The sequence below is a fragment of the Oryzias latipes genome, chromosome 12 (genome assembly GCF_053564925.1).
Source record: "Oryzias latipes strain Hd-rR chromosome 12, Olatipes_Hd-rR_3.1".
In the NCBI taxonomy this organism is placed as follows: Eukaryota; Metazoa; Chordata; class Actinopteri; order Beloniformes; family Adrianichthyidae; genus Oryzias; species Oryzias latipes.
This window is the reverse complement of record NC_136248.1, coordinates 15,465,990-15,491,945: the sequence shown is the minus strand read 5'-3', so window position 1 is coordinate 15,491,945 and position 25,956 is coordinate 15,465,990. Positions and strand designations below refer to the sequence as shown.

Genomic DNA, 25,956 nt, shown 5'->3' with positions numbered 1-25,956 from the left:
CGGCCTCATTAGCACACCGTTCCCCTTGAATTTCTATCTGTTTCCTCAATCTTAAATTCCGAGCCTTCACACTCCGTCTCAGACAGATCAAATGTTCCGTGGCGCTCCTGCGTTTCACACTGCAGCTTCTGTGCTGCCTACCAACAAATCATGATGCCTCTGATTGCACTCAGAAGCCCAAGGATAGAGAGGCTGAAAGAGACTGGAATGTAGTGAGACTGGAGGCTGGTTACACTGGAGTCACAAGGTATATAGGCTTTGTTTTACTGTGTGCTCAAACTACACCATAGCAGATTTTGACGGCAACTTTGACTCAACATTATGATTTATCACTGAAATGCTTTTGGTTTGTAGATATTTTTGATGGCATTTTAGAGCTGTAATCTGTTATGGCATTTATTGACATACAGCACACTCAAGGTGAATGTCAGGGATTGGAAAGGATTTTCCATAGTGCTTGAAAATAGTTTTTTCCAAATGTGGTCTAGTTTGCAAAAACTCTCAATCACTTCTGTTTCAGAGGCCCTCCCAAAGCAACTGCACTGCTTATTTAGCGAATTTCACTTAACTAAAGGAAAATAGTAAACTCTGCCTCTAGTAATTAGTAAATCGAAGTTCACTGGAATGTAAGTATTGTAATAGTGTCTTGTTTAGGCCTTCAACACTGGAGCTTTATTCCAGTGTTGACGTACCTGAAATTAAAGTGACTCTTTAACTATTTATTAACGTAATTCAACAGATTCTGAAGTGAGAACGCAGCTTTGAACAGTAGTGAGGTGTTCACACATTAACTTAAACCAACTCATTTTGACGTGGAGAACAGTAGCTTTGCGCCATAAACACTTTACATAACTGCGTAAAACTGCTTTTCTCAGCTTTTTAATCTGTTGGAATCATGGTAAGTGCGTAAACGGTTGAAGAGTTACAGTAGTTCCAGGTGCGTGTTTTATTTGCGGTCTCCCAGCGACAACTCTGGTGTTAAAAGATTAAAGGGTCCAATAAAAAAAAATGTTTTCCCAATACATTTTCTGGCCATAAAATTTTTGATAAAAGCCATAAATTTGTGTATGCATCTCGCAAAAGTCACGCACAGTTGGGTAAGATTTACGTAATAATTGCGCATATACTATGCATAAACTGCGTAATTCTCAACCAACCAAAAATTTTGAACAAACTGAATTCACGTAAAGACGATGTTGGCTGAAACCCTTGACGGACATCTTCTACACATCGACGAATGATGAGAAACACATATGATTTACGTATATCACACATGTATCATGAAAAAGCCACATTTAATCAGTGAAAAATGCGCAAAACATACGTAGTTTGCGGCTGAGTAGCTCGGTTGGTTAGGTGAGAAGCTACCATGCAGGGATCCAGGGTTCGATTCCCGGAGGGGAAGAAACAATGGTACTGGGGGCAATCACCATATCAATGGCGAGCAGTTAACATTCACTCAGTGAGGGTCCTTAGGCAAGACCCTTAACACTACTGCCTCCGAAGCCAGGGCTCCAGACTAACTTTTTTCACTAGGAGCACTGTGGCCCCTAACTGAAAATTTTAGGGGCACAACCAGAAAATTTAGGGGCGCATACCGTAAATCAACATGCTAACCAAATCTACTAATTTCCTCTGTATTACTAATAAATGCTTTAATAATAGATGGAGAAATTACAATGTGCTGTTTCTAATTCAGTGTCACATTTTATTCTGCACTTTTGAAGATGCAACAACAGGTAAACTGACAGCACCATCGCTGTCATGACAGTACAAATAGTAAAGAAAACAGATGGAAATTTATCTTGGTGACACCAAATAGGTGCAGCCAAGATGCACAATGAGTGTGTTTGAGATCACCCAGGTGAACTCAACGCTGAGCAGATCACCTGGTGTGTGACATATATTTTTGTTTTTGCACCAACATCACCTGTCAATCATCACAAACATATTGCGAGAAAGGGGTGGGAGCAAGGGGCAAACCTACCCGGACACAGCTGGAAACTGAACTGACTGAAAGCTGCCCTACAGACTACAAAACAATGCATTATGGGACATGTGTCCTGATGGTTTTTGTACTTGAGTGATTAATTAAAATAATTTAAAATACCAATTGATTAAAAAAAGCTACATACATTACAAAACATTAAAATAATCATATAAAACAGATCACACTAAGGGGGAGAGGAATATTAATACTAAATTGAATGTTAAGGACAACTCCAACTTCCTGTTGTCCTTCAGTCTTGCTGCAGATTCGCCTTCATCTCACAGCCCCCCCCCCCGGCCTGGTCTCCCCAACGATCCAGGCAAGGTGCCGGTTCAACTCAAACACATCTATCGTTGCATTTTCCCCACGTATTTTCAGTGAGTCTAAAACTAATGTTTTTTTTGCTCGAGCGTGTTTAAAGTTCAAGCCCCGTTAGCTGTCACGCATGTAGGTGTGGGACATTTATTCTCGTCAGCAGACCATCTCCCGCAGGAGCGGTGAGCTGCGTAACAGCCGTGCACGAGAACCGTTTGATGCGCCGCCGTAACCGTAACCAAAACCTAAACCTTCCTCCGGTTCTGTGTGACTCAGAGAAAAGTTCAGCACGGACTGCATGTATGTAGAAAATTACGAGCGAATAGATACGTTCTAAAAAGGAAAGTAAGGAACTCTTTGATGTGGTCCGTGGAGGGGGCTGTCAGGTTTCCTGCTTTCAAGCCCCGTCATTGTCCCGACCCCAAGAGTCATTTACCCCACTGTGATTGGTTGGTCATCTCCGTGCACGACAATGAAAAAGTGTCATTCAGACAAACTGGCGGGCTGCAGTAACATTAAACTTTCATATATAGGCGGGGGCCGCAAAATATCATCTTGGAGGCCGCAAATAGCCCGCGGGGCTGGGTTTGAGACCCCTTCTGTAGACTCTGGCCCTGGTACACTAGCCGCAGGTCGGAAGAACGAATCAATAGTTTGCTTGCTCTTTGTTTAGACGCACATATCAGGTTGTGATATTTGTCTCTGTTTCCTTCCCACAGATGTTTACGGGCGCTCGATTATCTCTAGGCCCCTCCCCCTCCACGCATTTTAGCCACTCACAGTGGCTTTCCCTATTCTTCTCACACGCATTGGCCGCCTCACAGACGGGCATCACGCGAGTGTGTGCTCGCGTTTCATGAGTATGTGCGCGAGTGTGTGTGTCTGCCTGCGTGATGATTATTTCATCGATCATTGACGTGCCCCTTCTACGTTTAATGTATAAAAAATGCGAAGGGTGGGGGAGGCAAATTTACTGGTCGCACATGTGCGACTGGATGTAAAATTCAGTCGCACATTCTCAAATTTTGGTCGCATTTTGCGACCAATTGGTCGCAGTCTGGAGCGCTGGAAGCGCAGTTCAGTTGCAGCTCACCGCTCCCCCAGGGGATGGGTCAAATGCGGAGAAGAATTTCCCCATTGAGGGATAAATAAAGTATATGAAAAAAAAAAAATAGTGGCTGTGTGACAAAGGCTTAAAGATCATACCTGTCTGTGTTCCACTTCTAGATCACAAAAAAAAGAACAACCAAAAGCTACATAATGCTTACAGTTGATGTATATTTACAAATATGTTAGTAATTAAGTAATAGGTAAGCTTGTACCATTTCACTTTGTAGTGAACAGACTTAATTGTATATGTAGCCCGGCTAACCTCACCTGTGCACAGCTATTTTCATATTCAAACAAGCATTGATTTGGATGTTAGTAGTGTTTACTGATTTTCATTTCAAATTGCAAAATGCAATCTTAAATGAAATGGATGTCCATATTAAGCTATCAAACCTCTGTTAAACATACGAATGACCATGTGTATTAGCTATTATGTAAATCCAGACAAAAGATGGTAAAACATAATTCTGTTTCAATAATACATTATGCAAAATGTTATATCATACTGCAGCATCTCGATTAGAAAAAAGACAGCATATTTAAGAAATCTAGAAAGATTTGCTAAAAAAACACAAATGCATAGACAACAGCAGTCATCACAAACATCTCAGTTCCACCTGCAGCTCACATTCGTTATTCCAACCTTTTACAAAGCTCTTTAGCAGCAGCAGTGCTTTGAAGAAAATACATAAACACAGCAATACGTTTAATATTGGCTTTAGCGTGGCGTTTTTACAGATTCCCTAAAAAGGGGTTCGTTGAATTGTGGCTCTAAAATCTCAGCTTAGCACAAAATCTTTAGTTCTAATCATTTAAGTCCTAGTTCTGGGCTTGGATATGTTAGAATTTGGATTAATGCAAAGGGAAATGATGGAATTTCTTATCCTTCCTCTCTGTTAGATGTTGTTTTGTTGTGTGTTGCAGGTGCTGAGTTTGCTTTAATTATTCAATTTACCTTATTTTGTTAACCAGTTTGGAAGATTTTATTTTAATATTGCATGTAAGAGGTCAATTTTATTGCAAGTTGCTGAAAATCTTACAGTGGCAGTGGTTTGCATTAATTCCAGCTGTGAGTCATGGCTAATTTACACTGCCAGGTGTTGCCAAGTGCTGAGTGTTGTTATTTTCAACTATTTTGTCCCAACATTGTTAAGTTTTTGTCTTTTTCTTTTTTGCATTTTGCCAGCATCCTTTAGAGTTTGCAACTGAGAATGATCTACCTTCATCTAACCCTGTCCTCTGCATTGTTCTTGCTCACACCAACCACCCCATATCCTCCTTGACTACATCCATGAACTTCCTTTCTGGTTTTCCTCTAGCTTCCTTCATCCTGGCAACCTCTGTTTTCTTAGCAGCATAACCACTTTTCTTTCTCTCAATGTGTCCAAACCATCTCAATCTGCTTTCCTGCATTTATCTCCAAAGCATCTTACATGAACTGTTTCTCTGATGGATTCATTCCTAATTCCATCCATCCTTGTCACTCCTTAAGGGAATTTCAACATCTTCAACTCTGCTACCTCCAGCTCTGCCTTCTGTCTCTTTCTCAGTCCCTAAACCAGAAATTGGGAAGCTCTGAGCACAGTCTCCTACACCTTTCCTTTCTTTCTTTCTTGCTGACACTTTTTTGTCACACATCTCACCAGCAAACCTTCATCTCACTAGGTGCTCCTCCAGATGCTATTTCATTAGTTAACATTGTCAATGTTTGGTTTTTATATTAACCCTTTAACACAGGAACTTAAGCTTCAGTGCTGACAATCTCTTCACTACCGTAACTCTTATATGCAATTACCGGATTTCCAGCAAATTCTGATGATTGTGAACTGTTTAGAGTCCCCAACCTTTTTGACGCCACGGACCGGTATGACGTCACACAAAACTTTCATGGACCGGTCTCTCAAATGTAGGCGGGTGATTTTTATAGCAGTACTACGATGAAGGAAGAGATGTGACAAAACAAACCCCGATCTTTTATTTTGAAACGCATAACATTGTACATCGCACAGGGGTCATCATCCTCTCCCCTTCCCACACTTATGGTGCAAAAAGGTAGTACTGTCTATTAAATGTAGCTTTCTTTTTTTAGAAGTCATAGCTCCTCTTCTGTCTCCTGGCTGGACGTTTTCCCCTTGGCAAAAAAACTTTCCAAAGTTGTTTGTTTTTTACTCATTCTGCTAGCTCCTGGGTTTTATTTTAGTGGCAACCTCTCACGTGACCGAGAAGAGCGCCTTGGTCTGTGTCAAGAGTCACATAGATGGATGTAACAGAGAATCGGGCAATTTTGCAAAATAAAATATCTTTCACATTCCGAAATAAATAAAACGGAAGTAATGTAAGTTATTTATTCTTTCTCTTCGGCCCGGTACCAGTCCGCGGCCTGGAGGTTGGGGACCACTGGTTTAGAGGACAGCTAGATTCTCTACTCATCTGTGACAGAACAATCAGAAACATAAACAAGATCGGACTTTGGGTTCTAATGCTGTTTCTGTATCTCCTCTTAAAGAAATGAAATAGGCTGAACTTTGTACTATTAAGCAACCTCCTATGGATAAGTTTAACTGTGGGTTCAATGTTCCAAAACTTCAATGATCTAACAATTAGTTGGATTAGTAAGGACTATTGTTTTTCTTTTTCTGAGAAAGCTAAATTGTTCTGGGTCAGGTTAAGATACTTGTAGCACTGTTGCCCCACTTCCATCTACCAGAATGACCTTCTGCTTGCAGAACTGCTATATGGGACTCGTATTCAGGGCAAGAAGATTATTTCAGGAACAATGTCCTGTGGGGGAGGATTTGAATGTTGAGGGGACAGTACTTTTCCATTGAGATTGACTGAGGGTGAATGTACAGTAAGTTGCATAAAACACATATCCAGCTTCATAAGAAGGAATAGAGGCTTTTAATCAGTCTGCATGTTATCTGTCACTTTGGTTGTGTTGTGTGCTGAAGTTCCTGAGAGACCTGCAGATATCTTGAAAGGATTGTCAGCATTATTGAAGAGTTCATGAGTCCTTAGGAATCAATTCCGAATGGATCTCTGGGCTCTGACACCACGTTGGGTGTCACTTTAGCTCTGTGGCCTGACATTGATGTATGACAACTGCACAATATGCATTTGGATAATTATCTCATCCATTTGCAGATAAAGTTTGGCAGCATGTTTCCATAGCTTAATTAATTTTTAGGCCTTCGGATCAGAGGACAGAATAGCGTTCTAACACAAACTCTCATATTTCTCATATTTCAAGAACTTTATCTGTTTCATGTAGACAGCAGTTTGGGTTAACTCTTGGTCAAATTGGCTACAAAGGAGAAAAAGCTAAAAAAAAGAAACCAGGCTAAGTTTTTTAAATTAGTGATGAAAATCAATAAGAAAGGCTTTCTCCTAATTCATCTTTCCAAATGAGATTCCTCTAAATTAACACAAACACTTACATCCATTTAGACTTGTTTCCATGTGTGTTTCTGAATCTGATGCTGTTCTTCTATGTTTTAATGAAAGTTTATACACACAAAAAAAATTCTCAGAGTTTTTACAATTTCCAAAATGGTTTCCTAAAGCAAAAAACAAGTTGTATTTTATCTAAGTATATGAGAACTGGACTGAGTGACCCCTCACCCCTCACATTCCAAATAGGAAATACTCACTGGTTCCAGGAAGCCAAAATTCTATAGACTTCAAAAGAGAAATAAACAGCGATTAGTCACTCATTATATTTGTCAGAAAACCCATTCTAACATGTTCTTGCTAATCCTAATTTTTTTCCATGTATTTTTCTGTAGGGCAAGTTATTCAATTTATAATCTGGCCAATCAGATGCAAATTTTCAAGGCCGCTTTTAATTAATAAGAGTATGGACTTCCAACAAGCTCATTCCTGATTGACAAGAGTGGTTGCCATAGGAACGATGAATTACACTCATTCGGAATAATCCTTACTTACTGACACCGTCCAACTTAGCGGCGTCCCTATAATGAAAAAGGGGTGGCTTAATTGACCTCATTGTGTTGGAGTTGTATTTAAGCCATTGTCATCGCTAACTCGGTCCAGTCACAAATAGTCAATGATATTAACACAGAATTAAATGGATAGAAAGTTCCCTCTAACTGAAAAATTAGGAGATGAACTTATCAAGCTAATTCTTAGTCTATTTAAAATGAACAATTAAATAATTTAAAGTTTGAAAATGAAAATCTAAAATATATTAGGTTGAGATGCAGAATTGGTACATCTTATACCATGTGTTTGCAAAAGCATCTAGATAGAACTAAAAGACATGACTCAGATTATGTTAATAGTGTTTTACTAATGTATAAATTGCATTAGGAAATACATTTGTACAGCAGTTCATTTTATTTTAATGAAAAAAAATTTTTGGGGGGCGGGGGTATGACGCACTCATTTGATTATTCCCATTAACCCAGTGTCTGGGGCATAAACATTCAGAATGCAAGGCTGTGAGGAAAATGCGATGCGTTGAAATGCACTACCCCTCCATTGTGTGTGTGTGATCGAATCAAAGCACATGGTTGAGTCTAATGGTGGTGTGCAGCCGCTCCTAAATTAAAAGAAATACATTTATCAGCATACATCTCCTGCTGAGTTCAGATCGTTGTAGGGATTCATTGAACTAATTCCATAAAGGTGAAACACAGGCGTGTGTAGCAGACAGATCATTAATGTTTCAATGCAAGAATTCTGCTTTGCATTTGCTGATGTAGACATACTTAGCAGAAAGTTCGACTTGGCTGCAGTTAATATTTAAAAATGGTTAAATCGAGTTATCTTTTCTGTTTGAGCCTTGACTTTGGCCAAGTGAAAATTCTTATATTGAAAATAGATATAGTTTGGTTGCTTTTGGAAAAGATTTTGGATTAAAGCGTTTACAGTAAACCATTAACTAGAAATTTCATTTTTCCCCCATGATACTCTTCTTTTAATGTGTTGTTTTTTGTTCTGGAATCTGGCCCTTATCTCTACTGTATGTTTTTCTTGTAGAAACCCCCCAAACAAGCTGCATGTGGTTCTTCAGTGTTAACCATGTCAGTTTACTTCATTAATTACTTGTACAAGATTTAAGTTGGTTTTTAATGCAGTTCCGTAAACTTTCTTTTTTTTTTTTTTTTTTTGGGGGGGGGGGGGGGGTAGCTTAAGCGTTACCACCAATATATCAAATTTAGAATGATCCAGAATTCCTTCAAGCATGTCTTTAGATAAACAAGGAATCTTGTGCTTAACCCAGATCTTAAAGAAGTCAAATATAGACGTGGGTGTGTGTGTTGGGAAGGGCGGGTGGGGACCTAATTTTGTCTAATCTAGAATAACTAAAATCCCTCTGAGTGAATGGTAGTGAAATGATGAGACATGACATGCGGTGACATACTTTCCAGGCAAAAAATACCTTGAACGGTCTATCTTTGTGACCTTGTTAAATTAACAATTTTTTTCCAATTCAAGCTTTGTTGATTTTAACAGCTTTACATATTTTGACTGCTTCGATATTCAGAACACAGGATAGTTTATTACTTTTGTTGCTGAAAATACGTTTTTTTAGGTATAATATATTTATATTGACTATTTAAGGGAACTGAACTGAGTGAGTGTGACATCACCAATAAAACAAGACTTACTTCTATGAATTCCCGATATGGGCGCTGCCATGAGGAAAGCAGTCGACAGTGATTGATCCAAGTCGCTCTGAGTCATCGTATCTATGGCAACTGCTGTTACCATTGCCATAGATGTGATGACTCAGAGTGACTCGGGTGACGCTACACATCGATTCGTCCATTGTTTTTACAGTCAATGCTTACTTCCAGCTCCAACCAAATTAAGTCAATTCAGTCGCCATTTCTTTGCAATACGGCATACGCCATGTTGTAACCAGACGTTATCTTTTAGCAGTCCTTGGTCCGAGTCAGTCTAAGGGTATATTCAGACTGGGAAAACCGTTTGGCTTAATTTGTTCTGGATCGAGTCCTGTACCTTGCGTTAGGTCTGTTTTCAGACAGCCGTCAAGGGAACTTTCCTGTTTCAAACCAAAGCTTGTAAACAAAACCACGTGACAAAAAATTTCTTCACTCATTAGTCAGGAATTACAAGGGGCGGAGAAAAGCAACTAGGACAGAAATTATGGAAGACCTTGGCTTTGCAGTCCTTGTTAGGGTTAGTTCATTCAAACTTTATATTTTGCTGACCAATTTTAAACGTCTGTATTGCTGTCAGGTACAACACTTTTTACTCGCTTTTTTGGTCCGGTGGAAGCATGCTGAAAGGCAGTTACTGACAAGAAGACGTCTAATAAGTTACTCTGATAAGTCTTTATGACAAAGATTGTCGGGAAAAGAGTGAGCAATGTGTGTCACGTTAAAAGTTGTTTTAATGAGCGTGCATTCATCCGATCACATTTTAATGAGTTGCTGTGTCGCATCGTTCTGGTGTTGTGGCATTGTTTTTTAGAGAATTTGTCAAGGAACTATATGGTAGCTTTAAGGATGATGTCGCAGCAGCGCCTGCCATGCAACGACGCACAGAAAAGCAAGTAAGAAGCGTTTTCAGTGGTGTTAAAATAAACATTCTAACAAATAAACAGTTGGACCCTTTTTCTGTCCCATAACACGACAATTGTTGCTTTATATTTGTCCACGGCTCATTTGGTGCTTTATTCCTTCTCAGTTTATGTCGGCTACGGTGGTCATTTGGTTCAGTCATTCTGCTCCGGGAACAGATTGAATTCAGACTGAGGAATTTCAGAGCGAAATGAAGCTCAGTCCGTTTGGAAACGAACCAAGACAACCTCCAAAGATGGGTCAGAGAAGGATTCCTGGTTCTGGACCAGGGTCTGCTTGGGTGTATTCAGACTGAAAATCAGTTCCGGATTATTGAGGAAAAAGATCTCTGGTTCACTTTAAGCAGATCAAATGTGTCCAGTCTGAATAAATCCTAAGTCAACGTTTCTATGGCAAGTACTCTTGCTAATCTGGAGTGAGCTTTTTGGAGGTCTACACCCCTACCACTCAAAGCAGGCTCAGGAGAATCTGACAAGCAAATTTTTTTAATGGTACCTGTGAGCCCACATTCTTTTATTGAGGCATCTGATTGGCTTTTGTATAACTTGAATAACTTGCACTAAAGGGTGACTCAGTCCAGGCCAGTTCCCATGTACAGTCAATGAGTTAACACTTATTAATAGATGCCTCCACAAATAGTGTACCTATTTATATAAAGGTTTTTTTTTTAAGCAGAGGTATGATTTTAGCACAGCTCAAATTTACTATTATTGGAGCCATTTGTTTTATTTTTGTTTTTCAGTCTTTTTCTTTTCTTTTTTTTTGCAGAGGCGTGGACTTAACAAAGCTCTCACTTTACTTTGTTCACCCATTTTTAGAACATTGGGTGGCGTAAACTTCAGTAAATACAGTTGACCAGCTCTAAGCTTGATTTTCATGTCCAGAATCCTAAAGGTGTAAATCCAAGATAATTGATCTAGCCAATATAAACCTATGAGGAAAGTTTTAGTTTTCTTGTATTTTTGGGTTTTTGACAAACCACACGGTGCCTAATGCAACTTCCTGATTCTAATCATTCATCAGAACAATAAAGCTGATCAGTAATTGAGGCTTTAATCTGGATTTCTGGCAAATTATTTTTATGAAATGATTAGTTGATTGGTACTAAGCTCTCAGAAACACAAACTGTTTTAGTTGGTTTCTGTAAAAGTCAAAACATTCACCTGGTCAACATACTGACCTAAGATAGAATCAGTGTAAAAAGATTGCTAGCAAATATATCTTTCTGAAAATACCAGAAGTAAAAAAACAAGATATAGTGGCTTGTGAAAGTATTTGGCTCCCTTGAACCTTTCAACCTTTTGTCTCATTTCAGGCTTCCAACTTAAAGATATAAACCTGTATTTTTTTTGTGAAGAATCAACAACAAGTGGGACAGAATCATGAAGTGGGAAGACATTTTTTGGATATTTCAAACTTTTTTAATAAATACAAAACTGAAATATTGGGGGTAGAAATTATTCAGGCCCTTTACTTTCAGTGCAGCAAACTCTCTCCAGATGTCCAGTAAGGATCTCTGAATGATCCAATGTTGACCTAAATGACTAATGAAGATAAATATAATCCACCTAATCAAGTCTCCGTAAAAATGCACCTGCTCCGAATAGTCTTAGAGGTCTATTTAAAGCGTAGAGAGCATCATAAAGAACAAGGACCACACCAGGCAGGTCAGAGATACTGTTGTGGAGAACTTTATAGCCGGATTTGGATACAAATAGATTTCCCAAGCTTTAAACATCCCAAGTGGTGCTTTGCAAGCAATAATATTGAAACGCAAGGAATATCAGACCACTGCAAATCTACGAAGACCCAGCCGTCCGTCTAAACTTTCAGCTCAAACAAGGAGAAGACTGATCAGAGATGCAGCCAAGAGGCCAATGATCACTCCGGATGAACTGCAGAGATTTACAGCTGAGGCGGGAGAGTCTGTCCATGGGACAACAATCAGTCGTATACTGCACAAATCTGGCTTTTATGGAAGAATGACAAGAAGAAACCAATTTCTCAAAGATATCCATAAAAAGTGTAGTTTAAAGTTTGCCACAAGCCACCTGAGAGACACACCAAACATGCGGGAGAAAGGGGTTTTGGTCAGATGAAACCAAAATCCAACTTTTTGGCAACAATGCAAAATGTTCTGTTTGGCGTAAAAGCAAGAAAGCTCATCACCCTGAACACACCATCCCCACTGTCAAACATGGTGTTGGCAGCATCATGGTTTGGGCCTGCTTTTCTTTGCAGGGACAGGGAAGATGGTTAGAAATGATGGGAAGATGGATGGAGCCAAATACAGGACTATTCTGGAAGAAAACCTGATGGAGTCTGCAGAAGACCTGAGATTGGGATGGAGATTTGTCTTCCAACAAGACAATGATCCAAATTGAGAAAAATCTACAATGGAATGGTTCACAAATAAACATATGCAAGTGTTAGAATGGCCAAGTCAATGTCCAGACCTGAATCCAATCGAAAAACTGTGGAAAGAACTGAAAGCCACTGTTCAAAAACGCTCTCCATCCAATATCACTGAGCTCGAGCGGTTTTGCAAAGAGGAATGGGAAAAATATCAATCTCTCAATGTGCAAAACTGATAGAAACATACTCCAAGAGACTTACAGCTGTAAACACAGCAAAAGGCAGCGCTACAAAGTATTAACTTAAAGGGGCTGAATCATTTTGCACACCCAATTTTTCAGGTTTTTATTTGTTAAACAAATTTGAAATATCCAATAAATGTTGTTCCGCTTGATGATTGTGTCCCACTGGTTGATTGTTTACAAAGATTACAGGTTTATATCTTTTTTTTCTGCAGCCTGAAATGTGGCAAAAGGTTGAAAAGTTGATGTCAAGAGTGATAAAAATATGCTCTTTTTTGTTTCTTTTTTTACATATGGTATGAGGGAAATAAAAGAGTGACCGTCCTGAATCAAAAGAATTAGCCCAACAATAACCCAGTCGCTTGGAAGCAATGCATTCTCGTAATTTTAATAAAGGCCAGGAGGTAAGAAATAATAAAGCATATAAGTCTATCCTTGCCTACAGTTAGTTTGTACTATGTTTCATTTGGACAGGCTGCTGCTGCCAAGACTGTATTTTTAGGAGCCTGTTTAGCTCAGCAATTATTTGTTGGCTAATTACAGGTGCGTTATGTCTTTTTCTCTTTGCAGCCCATGGGAGACAATCAAATGAGTTGTGTCTCATCACGTCCCTCCTTATGTGACAATTAAACTAATCAGGTAGGCTTTATTAGAAACAATATGATTTGTGGTTTAGACTTTTTTCTAAACTCAGTGATGAGCAATAACCAAAAGAACACAGTTGAGCCTTTAAAGATAAAACAGATGGGTCAGTGATGAAAATTAAGGTAAAACTTTGATAAAAAGAGAGAAAGATTAACCTTTAACATGATTGATTGGGCTAATTGTTGTTCAACACAACAAGCTGTATACAATTCTTTTGGATGAAGCACATGCATACGTTTATATATTTTATACCTACCAAATAAACATTGTTCTTCTATCTAAGTAAAGTTGCTTTCTGGTTTTTGTGTTCTTTTTAGGGATCCTTTTGATTCCACTGTAATTACCAGAATAAAGACATTTTGGTTCAACTTTACTGAACAACTTTGTCCAACAAATCTATCACTTTGTAGCAGTTCTGGAGTTTACAATAGAAAAGTCATCGTTCAAAGGGATACCTGAAATTTAGGGTCCACCAGTCGATGCTGTCAGATTTCTCATTTTGTTTAATTTAAAAACTGAGCCAATCCAGAACGTGCTCGGTCGAGGAATTTTTCACCATGGCAACTGAAGCTTTGAATATGTCATCCTGATCTTAGAGAGAGTACTAAATGAAAGACATTTACGATACATGGCTGTTGCAACTGCTGTGTGAGGAATAGTAGGCAAGAACATGTGTGGTCTTGGGTTTGAAAAAAAAAAAAAGGATTGTTGGCATGGACTCAGTTTTGTATTCCATGCAGTTGCAATGAGATGTTTAGATGGTGGAAGCTTGTGATTTTGTAGCTTTCAAGCTAACTCTCCATCAAAATTATTACCTTATTTATGGTAACAAAAGAGTTCAGCTTGATGCATTGTGCAGGAAAGTAAAATATATCAATGCCATTTAAATTTGATCCTCATTAGGTAAGAAACTGAACTTTATCAAATTTATCGTTATCGCAATATCCAGCTCTGCAATATGCATATAGCAAAAGACGGAATCGCAAACGGATCGAATGAATCTCCTTATGTATTTGACCAATCGGAGGGACGCCTTCACGTTGTTGACCAATCAGTTGGAGGCTTATTATGTTAGATGTTTGTCACCTATATTGACGACGGTCATTATGAGGATAATTTTAAACTGTTGCAATGAAATGGGAACGATGTTTTTGGTTATTTTGCTATTTGTTCATATACCACAAATTATATGGTTATTGCAATAATAATCTCTAATATCGCATATTGCGAGTTTTCTTTATATCTTGCAGCCTTTATCTTTATCTTGGTCTAATTTATCCTCTTTAACACGAGAGATCACGAGTAATAATTACAAACTTTTTGACTATTTACGGATCACTGTGAATCAGCTGATTTAGCATGTGGAGTAGTGGCTTTTTATCGGCTTTGTTCTCACATGCAATACATTACTAACACAAAGTGTTGCAGAGTGGCGCAAGATTGCTTTACTCAACTACAGAAGCCAATTTGTTGCCTAACCACTTCCCTACTAAGAAATGTTGCATATCAGCAGAATGTTGCTTTTCTCTGTGTCGGGATCCACTGGAATTACGTTGACTGTGTAAATGGTCGAAGAGTTTAAGCTTTGGAGTTAAAGGGTTAAGTTTAACAAGGTGGACATTGAACATCTGTGTGGCTGAGCAGAGGACTGCCCCTTCCTCCTGTGAACACACACACCGTTGAGTTATACGTTAGCTTTCTCTCTGAAAAACAAACTGCAAGATTGTCTTCGCAGTGTTTTCAGATGAAAATGGAAGTTGGCTCCTGTGGCTTTATCCCCCCTAATGCAGTTAGACTGAGAGCAAAATTGTGGAAAATTAAGTGTTTTTGAGCTTGCACCAAAGAAAGTAATCAAGTCCTAATGCACCTAGATAATCATGTGCTATGAGCAGAAGCACACAACTTGCCATAGCTCACCCAGTGCGGTTTTTCACATGAATTTAAATGAAACCCAGCACGCAGGCTCTCATTGATTTTGTTTTATTTTCTGTATTAAACGGTGACATTTAGTGTAAAGCAGTTTGGAGAGAGCTGCAGGGTGTGAAGGCAAGCTGACGAAACAACTCCAGATGTAAAGATAAGTCTGTTTATCTGCAGAGAGGACCTATTTGTTTTACCTTTGCTTTCAGCGGCTGCCCATCAGTTTATAGATTTCACCTCAAGTGCTCATATTGTTCAAATTGTTAATGATTTTTTTTTTTTATTAAATTGTCCGAGTCCAATTTCTTTTAGCAGAATTTGTTTGTTTTTTTCGCGGCAGATGACCTCATTGCTTAAAAGGTTTTTCCGTGTGAAATAAACACACCTTCATTTTCAGCCCTTCACAGGAGAAGTGAACGTTCCAGCAACCGTCTCTACGTCAGAGAAGTAACTGGAGGCTAAAGGAGTTTTGAATGCATTGTTGATGCATGTTTTATTAGAACGAAGGTGCAGCTTTACATCACAGCAGAGACTCTGAAGGACTCTGTTGTTTAATGCACTGCTGGATAAATAGAAACCCTCAGCTCAGTGGAAGTTGTTATCCCTCTTAGATCTTGACCTGTCTCCTCACACAAATCTCTTGCTCTTATCCCACTTTGTTGACATGATAAAAAAAAAAAAAGTCATTATAGAGCAGGACCGTAGGGCTTTGTCTGCTCTTTATCTTTCTTCCTCCCTCTTTGTTCCATAAACACAAACTCAGTGAGAGTCGTCACTTTCTCCCTTCTCTCAACTGCTATCAGGCAGATGTGGCTAATAAGGGATCTGAAAAGGCAAGCGGTGCAGTTTTTGTTGTGTTTTTTTCATGAATAAACAGATGTTGCAATGAAAGCAGCTAATTTGTTGTTAATGCGACTTGAGACAGGAAGAAATATAAATAATTTTACATTGTTTCTTAGCACAAAAAAACGTTAACACAAACCAAACCACTTGCATTGTTCTACATAGTGTTATTTGAAGCTAATACTTCTATCCTGGTGTTTGTTTTGCCTCTACCGAATGTTTTCTGATAGTTTTCCTGTTTTTCTTTCTTTTTTTATTTTCTATTTTTTGGCTTGCTTGATATATTTGTTATATATTTCCAAATGATTTTTATGAAAACCCAATTAAAAAGCATACTGTTAATGGATAGTTGCTTTGGTCAAAAATGTAATGTTTATTTTAAATTAATTTAGCAAATCTGATCAGTTTTTAGAAGGCCAATGTCTTAAATGTTTTGTTGATTAAATAGCTTCAGTAATCTGCAATGCATTTTAGATATGAAATATGTACAAGGCGTTGCTTTAAATGAAATCAACACACATAACTCTTAAAAAAATCTATTCAACACATACAAATATTTACATAATTCAGTTGTAAATGAAAAAAAATTGTGCAGGATAATAGTTATATATATATATACAAAAAATGTCAAAGGTTTTTACTGATAAAAGCTTATCATAGACAGATCATAGATAAAATGGGTGTACCTCTTACTCTAAATTTAAATCCACTATAATGCTTGATGTCAATGATTAATTTTATTTATGATTCAGTGTAACTTAATTTTTTCCACTTCCTCTGCAAAAAAACAATTTTAAGGCCCGTTCACACCGGGACGAATTTCGCCGGCGATTTTCGCCGACGTTTAACGCCTCGTGACTAAACAAAGGGCACCAATGAGAGTGTGCACACCGACGCGAAAAAACGCCACGCGTCAAAGCGTCAAAAAAAAACCCGCCTCGGGTTCGTTTTTTTTTTTCGACGCCTTGCGTCGAAATCTATTCGACCAATGAGAATGGCGCTTTTGCACACGTGTCTGGAGCTTCTGAAGTTACAGTAAAACACAAAACTTCCTTGCTGAGCACACATACCAGCGAAGAAGATAGACGCCAAGTAGCGTCTACACTGCCGCGAAGAAATAATGACGGACATTCTAAAATATCCCCGAACCAAGCACCAGTTGGAGCTACTGGTGCTTGAAATATTCATGTTTTCTTTGTATGATTCTGACAAGCGTGTAAATACTTACTCTCTTCTTCTGAGTGAAAAGCGACTTTAAGAAGCGTAAAGTTGCGCAGCGCCACCTTGTGTACAGGAGTATTTCTGTTTACATTAAGCGCCATCTAATGTCAGGGAATGAAATTGCATGTTCGCTCGGCTCATCGTCAGCGAAAATCGCCTGGGTGTGAACACAAAAAACGTGGCGAAAAACGCTGGCGAATAACGCCTGGCGAATATTCGTCCCGGTGTGTACGGACCTTTACTGAAGTTTCAACAGAACACAAATTTAAAGCACGGGTGAAAGTTGGATCATTTTAATTCCTTATACTTCCACTCAAAACAAACTGAAGTGATGTTTTCTACCACACAAATAAAAAAAATAGAAAATTGATTGATTCTTTCATTCATTCATTTACCTTCTTCCATTTTTTCCCTTTGGGGGTCACGGGGCTGCTGGAGCCTATCCCGACCACTTGTGGGCAAAGGCAGGGGACTACCTGGAAAGGTCACCAGTCTGTCGCAGGGCCACAATCACACACCCATTCATTCTCACACTCACACCTGTGGACAATTTAGAGTTGCCAATTAACCTATGAAGCAGGTTTTTGGACGGTGGGAGGAAGCCGGAGACCCCGGAGAGAACCCACGCATGCACGGGGAGAACATGCAAACTCCACACAGAAAGGTCCTCCATTTATGTTCTGGTTCAGGTCCCCCAGCTGGGACTTGAACCAGGGGCCTTCTTGCTGTGAGGCAAGAGCGCTAACCACTGTGCCACTGGGATTCATGGATTTTAAAATCTGTTCTTAGTTTTAAATAAAACATTCGACAAAATTATATGAACCGCCACCTTAACGTGGTGGGGGAGTTTTAGAGCTCGGGTGATCCCAGGAGCTAAGCTGGTAGGGTCTCCCATGGCAGACAGGGTGACGAGCCAGACAAAGAGCGGTTCATAACCCCCTTATGATAAGAAAGAACAAGGACCCGATTACGTCGCCCGGATTGGCGTCACCGGGGCCCCGCTCTGGAGCCAGGCCCAGGGTCGGGGCTCGCAGGCGAGCGCCTGGTGGCCGGGGCCCGTGGGAAGACGTGGGACCACTCTCCCATGGGCCCACCACCCGTAGGAGACCTCAAAAGGGGCCGGTGCAATGTGGTTTGGGTGGCAGTCGAGGGCGGGTGCCTCGGCGGCCCAAACCCCGATCATGGAACCTGGCTTTTGGGACATGGAATGTCACCTCTCTGGGAGGGAAGGAGCCTGAGCTGGTGCGAGAGGTTGAGAGATACCGTCTAGATACAGTCGGGCTCACCTCCACACATAGCCTGGGCTCTGAAACTTAGTCCTTAGAGAGGGGTTGGACTCTCTACCACTCTGGAGTTGCCCAAGGTGAGAGGCAGCGGGCTGGCGTGGGCTTACTCGTGAGCCCCCAGCTCAGCCGCCAAGTGTTGGAGTTCACCCCGGTGTACGAGAGGGTCATGTCCCTCCGCCTCCGGGTGGGGGACAGGTCTCTAACTGTGGTTTCGGCTTACGGGCCGAACAGCAGTTCGGAGTACCAGGCCTTCTTGGTGTCTCTTGAAGGGGTACTGGAAAGTGCCCCAACGGGGGACTCCATTGTCTTCCTGGGGGACTTCAATGCCCACGTGGGCAATGACAGTGGCACCTGGAGGGGTGTGATTGGTAGGAACGCCCCCCCTGATCTGAACCCGAGTGGTGTTTTGTTATTGGACTTCTGTGCTCGTCATAGTTTGTCCATAACGAACACAATGTTCGAGCACAAGGGTGTCCATCAATGCACCTGGCATCAGGACACCCTAGGCAGGAGGTCAATGATCGACTTTGTAGTTGTTTCAGGCGACCTTCGGCCCTGTGTCTTGGACACTCGGGTGAAGAGAGGGGCGGAGCTGTCCACCGATCACTACCTGGTGGTGAGTTGGATTTGCTGGCGGGGAAGGAGGCCGGAAAGACTTGGAAGACCCAAACGTACTGTGAGGGTCTGCTGGGAACGTCTGGCTGAGCCCTCCGTCAGGGAAGTCTTTAACTCCCACATCCGGGAGAACTTCAAACAGGTACCGGGGGAGGTTGGGGACATTGAGTCTGAGTGGACCATGTTTTCCGCCTCCATTGTCTTTGCTGCTGCTCGGAGCTGTGGTCGCAAGGTCTCTGGTGCCTGTCGCGGCGGTAACCCCCGAACCCGGTGGTGGACACCGGGAGTAAGGGATGCCGTCAAGCTGAAGAAGGAGTCCTACCAGGCCTGGCTGGCCTGCGGGACTCCAGAGGCAGCTGACAGGTACCGGCAGTCTAAGCGAGCTGCGGCCCGGACTGTTGCGGAGGCGAAAACTCGGTCATGGGAGGAGTTCGGGCCATGGAGAAGGACTATCGGTTGGCCTCGAAGAAGTTCTGGCAAACCATCCGGCGACTCAGGAGGGGAAACTGGTTCTCCACAGGCACCGTTTTCAGTGCAGGTGGGGAGCTGTTGACTTCGACTTGGGACATTGTCGGGCGGTGGAAGGAGTACTTCGAGGATCTCCTCAATCCCACTGACACGCTTTCTTTTGAAGAAGCGGAGAGTGAGGACTTTGGGGTGGGGCTGTCTATTACCCGGGCTGAAGTCACTGAGGTAGTCAACGAGCTCCTCGGTGGCAAGCCCCCGGGGGTGGATGAAGTCCGCCCTGAGCACCTCAAGTCTCTGGATGCTGTGGGAGTGTCTTGGCTGACACGTCTCTGCAAGCATCGCGTGGCGGTCGGGAACCGTACCACTGGACTGGCAGACAGGGGTGGTGGTTTCCCTCTTTAAGAAGGGGGACCGGAGGGTGTGTTCTAACCATAGGGGAATTACACTCCTCAGCCTCCCTGTGGAAGTCTATGCCAGGGTACTGGAGAGGAGAGTCCGTCCGATAGTTGAACCTCGGATTCAGGAACAACAGTGCGGTTTCCGTCCTGGTCGTGGAACAGTGGACCAGCTCTACACCCTATCTAGGGTGCTGGAGGGATTGTGGGAGTTCGCTCATCCAGTCCATATGTGTTTTGTGGATTTGGAGAAGGCGTTCGACCGCGTCCCCCGTGGCATCCTGTGGGGGGTGCTCTGGGAGTATGGGGTCCGGGGAGCCTTACTGAGGGCTGTCCGGTCTCTGTATGACCGGAGTAGGAGCTTGGTTCGCATAGCCGGCAGTAAGTCAGACCTGTTCCCGGTCCACGTTGGACTCCAGCAGGGCTGCCCTTCATCACCGGTTCTGTTCATAGTTTTTATGGACAGAATTTCTAGGCGCAGCCAGGGGCCAGAAGGGATCTGGTTTGGGGACCACAGGATTTCCTCTCTGCTTTTTGCAGATGATGTTGTCCTGTTGGCTTCATCAAGCCAGGACCTCCAGCGTGCATTGGGGCGATTTGCGGCCGAGTGTGAAACGGCTGGGATTAGGGTCAGCACCGCTAAATCTGAGGCCATGGTCCTTGACCGGAGAAAGGTAGTTTGCCATCTCTCGGTGGCTGGAGTGTCCTTGCCCCAGGTGGAGGAGTTTTAATACCTTGGGGTCTTGTTCACGAGTGAGGGAAGATCGGAGCGTGAGATTGACAGGCGGATCGGAGCAGCGTCCGTAGTTATGCGGTCGCTCTATCGGTCCGTCGTGGTGAAGAGAGAGCTGAGCCGAAAAGCAAAGCTCTCAATTTACCGGTCGATCTACGTTCCAGTACTCACCTATGGTCATGAGCTATGGGTCATGACCGAAAGAACGAGGCCCCGAATACAAGCGGCTGAAATGAGCTTCCTCCGTAGGGTGGCTGGGCGCTCCCTTAGAGATAGGGTGAGAAGTTCGGTCACCCGCGGGGAGCTCGGAGTAGAACCGCTTCTCCTCCACATCGAAAGGAGCCAGCTGAGGTGGCTCGGGCATCTAGTCCGGATGCCCCCTGGACGCCTCCCTGGAGAGGTGTTCCGGGCATGTCCCACGGGCGGAGGCCCCGGGGAAGACCCAGGACACGCTGGAGAGACTACGTCTCTCGGCTGGCCTGGGAACGCCTCGGGGTCCCCCCAGAGGAGCTGGAGGAAGTGGCTGGGGTGAGGGAAGTCTGGGCATCTCTGCTCAGTCTGCTGCCCCCGCGACCCGGTCCCGGATAAGCGGAGGAAGATGGATGGATGGATGGATGAAAATTATATGATATTGAAAATATTTTTTACACCAAAATGTTTTGCAACTTGTTAAAGAGGAGCAAAAGATGTCAGACTTCTGTACTTGCTTTGGACTCCACTACTCACTTTGGCCAAGATAAACACTAAAGTTATACTATTGCATGTTTCAACATGTTGCCATGCATCTAACCAACAGATATTTTTCACTTGTCAATTAAAATAAAAACATCCATCTATCCATCTATCCATCTATCCATCCATCCATCCATCCACATAGATATATATACATAGATAGATAGATATAGATTTATAAACATTTTATTACTAAAGTTCACAACCACAGTTTCTACAGACTCCATAAAAAAAGTTTTGGTTTCTAAAATTACCTGGCTGCTATGAGAGTAACATAAGCTCAGCTTGGATTTCTTGCCTACACGGTTGCATATCTTTGCAGCGAAGTTGCGCTCTGCCAGACAAGCGTCTTATTACCTCACAGTATTATCCAGAGGAGATGGGTTGGGAACACGCACACAGCTGTCCTGCTGACACCATGCATGGAGAAAGAGCTGCATAATGAACGGAGCCACAGAGGGCAACAACAACGCAAAGAAATACTATTGGTCATGTATTTGCATATATCGACAAGCTGCCTGTTTTGTTGTGGAGGTGTGGTTTTTATCAAGGGAGACCAGAAGTATTGTCAGAGTGTAAACTTTGACCTAGTTTCCAAGGCTGCAGCTGTGCGACATCAGAGCAAACAAATTGAACAAATTTTGCAGTTTTAAATCAAATCTAAAGTTTGGATGTGGCGCTCATAGGCTTCTGGTTTTGTTTGATGGTTGTTGCAGATGTGTTGGCGCAGATCTTTTCTGCATCCCTTTCAAAGCACATCTCCAGATAGACTTCTGCATTTCCACAGAATTTCATTCACACTAAGAGCATCTTCACATACACAAAAAAATCCTTACATAAAAGTCAGTATTTGCTCATCACAAGTGATGATAGATGCCCTGCTTTAAGCCTTAGTCTCATGCACCTGTACGGGGGTTGACCTGTATAGGTGCCGTGGTTGTTTGGGCTGTCTGGGCCAGTTGAGGGTATACACTGCATCTTAAAGGGAGCGCAGCTGTATCTTGCACTTTTAAGGATGATGTAAGTTGCACGCACTTAGAAAGTAGGGTGCCTTTATACACTTTACGTGTATTGGCCCTTTACTGACTGCACGCATATGCTAAACAGGTGTGCTTAGTTGTCCACGGGATATGTTTGGCCCCTAGGACACCTGTAGGATGCCCATAATTAGGGCTGCACGATATGAGGAAAACTCGCGATATGCGATATTGGTGATTAATATTGCGATAACGATATAATTCGCGGTATATAAACAAATATCAAACCAACCAAAAACATTTCCATTTCAATGCAGCAGTATAAAAATTATACTCCAAATGACCCTTGTCGACATAGGAGGCAAACATCAAACATAAAAGGGCTCATTTGATTGATCAACAGCGTAAACGGGTCCTTCCGATTGGTTAAATGCATAAAGGGATTTATTTCATTTATTCAATGTTTCAAGCTGCCATGAGTTTGTTTTAGCACATTTAACCCTTGTGCTATCTTAGATGACCCCACCCTTACATTGATGTTTTATTCCTACCATGACAAAGGTGGATATAGGTGGAAAGATTTCATGTAATCCATGGACACCAGTGAAGATCACAAATCATTGAAGAAAAAAGGTTCAGAGCACTGTATAGTGGGTCTAGATGACCCCACTCCCAATGTTAAAGTGCATAGGATAGCACAAGGGTCAAGGTAACCATTTATTGCGATTTTCGCCGTCTTTTGCGGTATGCATATTGCACAGCTTGATGTCGCGATAACGATAAATTTGCGGTATATTGTGCAGGCCTACCCATAATCATAATTAAACTCCGCTCTGGTTGTGTAATTTCCTAATATGTAAAAGTCAGGCTGCACTCAAGGAGTGTACACTAACAGGATCCTTGAGCAGTCTACAGAATTAAAATACTTTTTCTAATAAATGTTAACACCCACATAACTCTTCAAAACATCTATTCAACACAAATTGACAATATGCAGACTAATGGGAAAAATATTTTGATGCAAAGCATATATATATATATTTATATATATTTGGTTTACATGCTCTGCCTTATTAGCTTTGTGTACACATCAAATTATGCACCAATTTTTGTTTGGTGATATGGCAGTGAAGAGATGCTCTGTTTTATAATTGAATAGAGTTAATAAAAAAGGCACCCTTTCGAGAATAAAGGATTGAGTTTTCTAAAGAACTACTTCTTTCAAAACAGTTGAATCATTCCAAAAATATGATCTCATTTTGTACACATGATTCAAATTGTAAATGCCTAAATTTTTGAGCCGGGTAGCACTGCCAAACTTGTAAATTAATTTAATTTTTGATTCATTATAATTTAATTTGACAAATGTTCATTCTAAAGCCATTTTTGTTTGGTTATGAAAAGCATTTTTCTCATAATTTGTGTTTATAGTAATTAAAGATTCACTCCAATAAAAAACTGGTGTTTGGTGTTTTTAACATGTTGCTGTAACATTTTTCTCATGATGGAGGATATTTATAAAACTGCATTTCTGAGTATTTCTTTATTCTTAATTTTGATAGGTCAGGAGCAGATAAATATGCGCCGTTTGCAAAAGCTCATGTTTGTGACGCAGCAATTGACATCTGGTGGGCTAAAGTCTCCCTGCTTTGTACCACTCCTCTTCATGTACGTCTTCATTTTCCTTGTCTGAACTTGCATCAGGCTCAAAACTGTATCACTGGATAGCTCCAATATTGCTCACCATTTTTTTATTTTTGTGCACCGCTAATGTTAGGGCTATAAGCTTGTGCGGAAGTGGGCATACAAAGCGCTCTGCTACCGGGAAGGTGGTGGGGTTGCTCCACACCTACTGTCCCGCCCACAAATCGGATGCTAATTTCTAATGAGCTACTGCTAATTTGCTGAAATTATATCCTTAAAAAAACAGCACATATGTTTGGATTTGGGCTACAAACTGCATAATCATAATTAAAAGATCACTGGAAACAATTTTACAATAGAAAAAAAATGATCCAGAAATCAAATTGTTAAACCCAACTTTACAACATGGTCATATCATTAAAAACCATAGATGTACATTTACTTACATGAAGGGGCGGCTGTAGTGCAGGTGTTCAGGGGTTGACCTTGGAAGATTGCAGGCTCGGTTGAAGTGTTGAAGCACCTTTGGGCTAAACACTAAACCCCCACTTTGCTGTGACTGTGCAGCGCTGTAGGCCTTCTAAGAAACTAGTAAAGCGCTATATGAGTGTACGCCATTTACCATCAACTTGGATGACAGCTGAACCAGAACAAAAAAGAAAAACCATCCACCCTGACCTGTTGGAGTCAGTGAAAACGGTACAAAGATCAAACAAATTAGGGAAACTTTCTATTTTTAGATCCTTTCATTTATTTTGCAGAGGAAACTTCCAAAAAATAAACTTCAGAGATCAATTTGATAAGAACCACAAGGAAAAATTTCTGTCTGTTTGGCTCTAAACTTTGAAATAGGTTAAGTATTGACCTCGAAGAAACTCTAATTTCACAATATGAAGGTGAGACGAATTAAAGATCAACACGTGCTTGAATAAAACAATTATTGCTCTTTTAATAACAACCAATGAGTCTATAGTTTTGTTAATAGAGATGTGATTTTCAGAAATGATAACTGACATGATGCAAAAACAAAATCTGATTATTATCAAAAAAGTATCAATTTTCTTCACTATGTGCATGTATTCTGATAAAAATCAATAAGTATTACATATGTTTACTGAAATCATGAAAGAACATATTCTGAGGCCCTATAGGCACTCTATTTTGTTACTTGACAAAAGATCTGCACTTGAAAATATAAACAAATGGGTAAAATTATATAAGTTTGCTTCTTCGCACTCTTTATCAAGCAAGAAATCAAACTGTATTTGACTTTAGTTAATAATCAATATATTTAATAAATGTAATGTGGTCTAAGTGTGTATTGTGTGAATCACTGCAAAAATCTCTAGATATGATTATTAGTAATTACACTGTTACTTTTTTCTTACATTTGTGTTATTTTTTTCTTTGTTTTGTTTATGTTTGGTTTAATCAATGAATTTCATCATTTCTTTAGTGACTTTGATATATCTGTGTGATTCTTTGTTGTATTGTCTACAATTAATGCTTGCACCAAACCAATAAATCAAATGAAACTTCAAGGGATTTTGTTGACAAAACCTGTGCACATAGTTGTGCAGACACATTACTTTCATTGTTCAGACACTTTCATTTAAAGCAGTACAAGACAACATTTTCTCCGGCAGTGTGGAACTTGATGTCTTGGAGCCACTCTACCTCCTAAGCGCTGCCTCTTAGGGTGCCCTGATTTTCTCTGATCAAGCTTCTGACAGAGGTGTCATTAGAGCTCACTTCCTGAAGAGTGAGTTTATTTCCAGGATTGCGGCGCAGCTCCAACTCTGTCTCGAAACCCTGTTTTACAGCGCTACAGAAGGTTGCAGAGACACACAGTGTGGGCATCGATCAGTCAGTGGAAGAGCTGAGAGACTGATG

The 25,956-nt window shown here is 41.1% G+C and overlaps 1 protein-coding gene across 2 annotated transcripts in view; it reads left to right on the top strand.

Moving 5' to 3' along the window:
• LOC101155447 (matrix metalloproteinase-17) overlaps positions 1-25,956 on the top strand; it is a 135,163-nt gene that overhangs the window by 10,629 nt on the left and 98,578 nt on the right. Inside the window, exon 2 of one of the 2 annotated variants that reach the window (XM_078955749.1) lies at positions 13,155-13,223. The exons of the other annotated variant lie outside the window; for it this stretch is intronic. The gene's annotated coding sequence lies outside the window, so the exon portion shown is untranslated. The remainder of the gene's footprint in view (positions 1-13,154; positions 13,224-25,956) is intronic. 2 annotated transcript variants of the gene reach the window in all.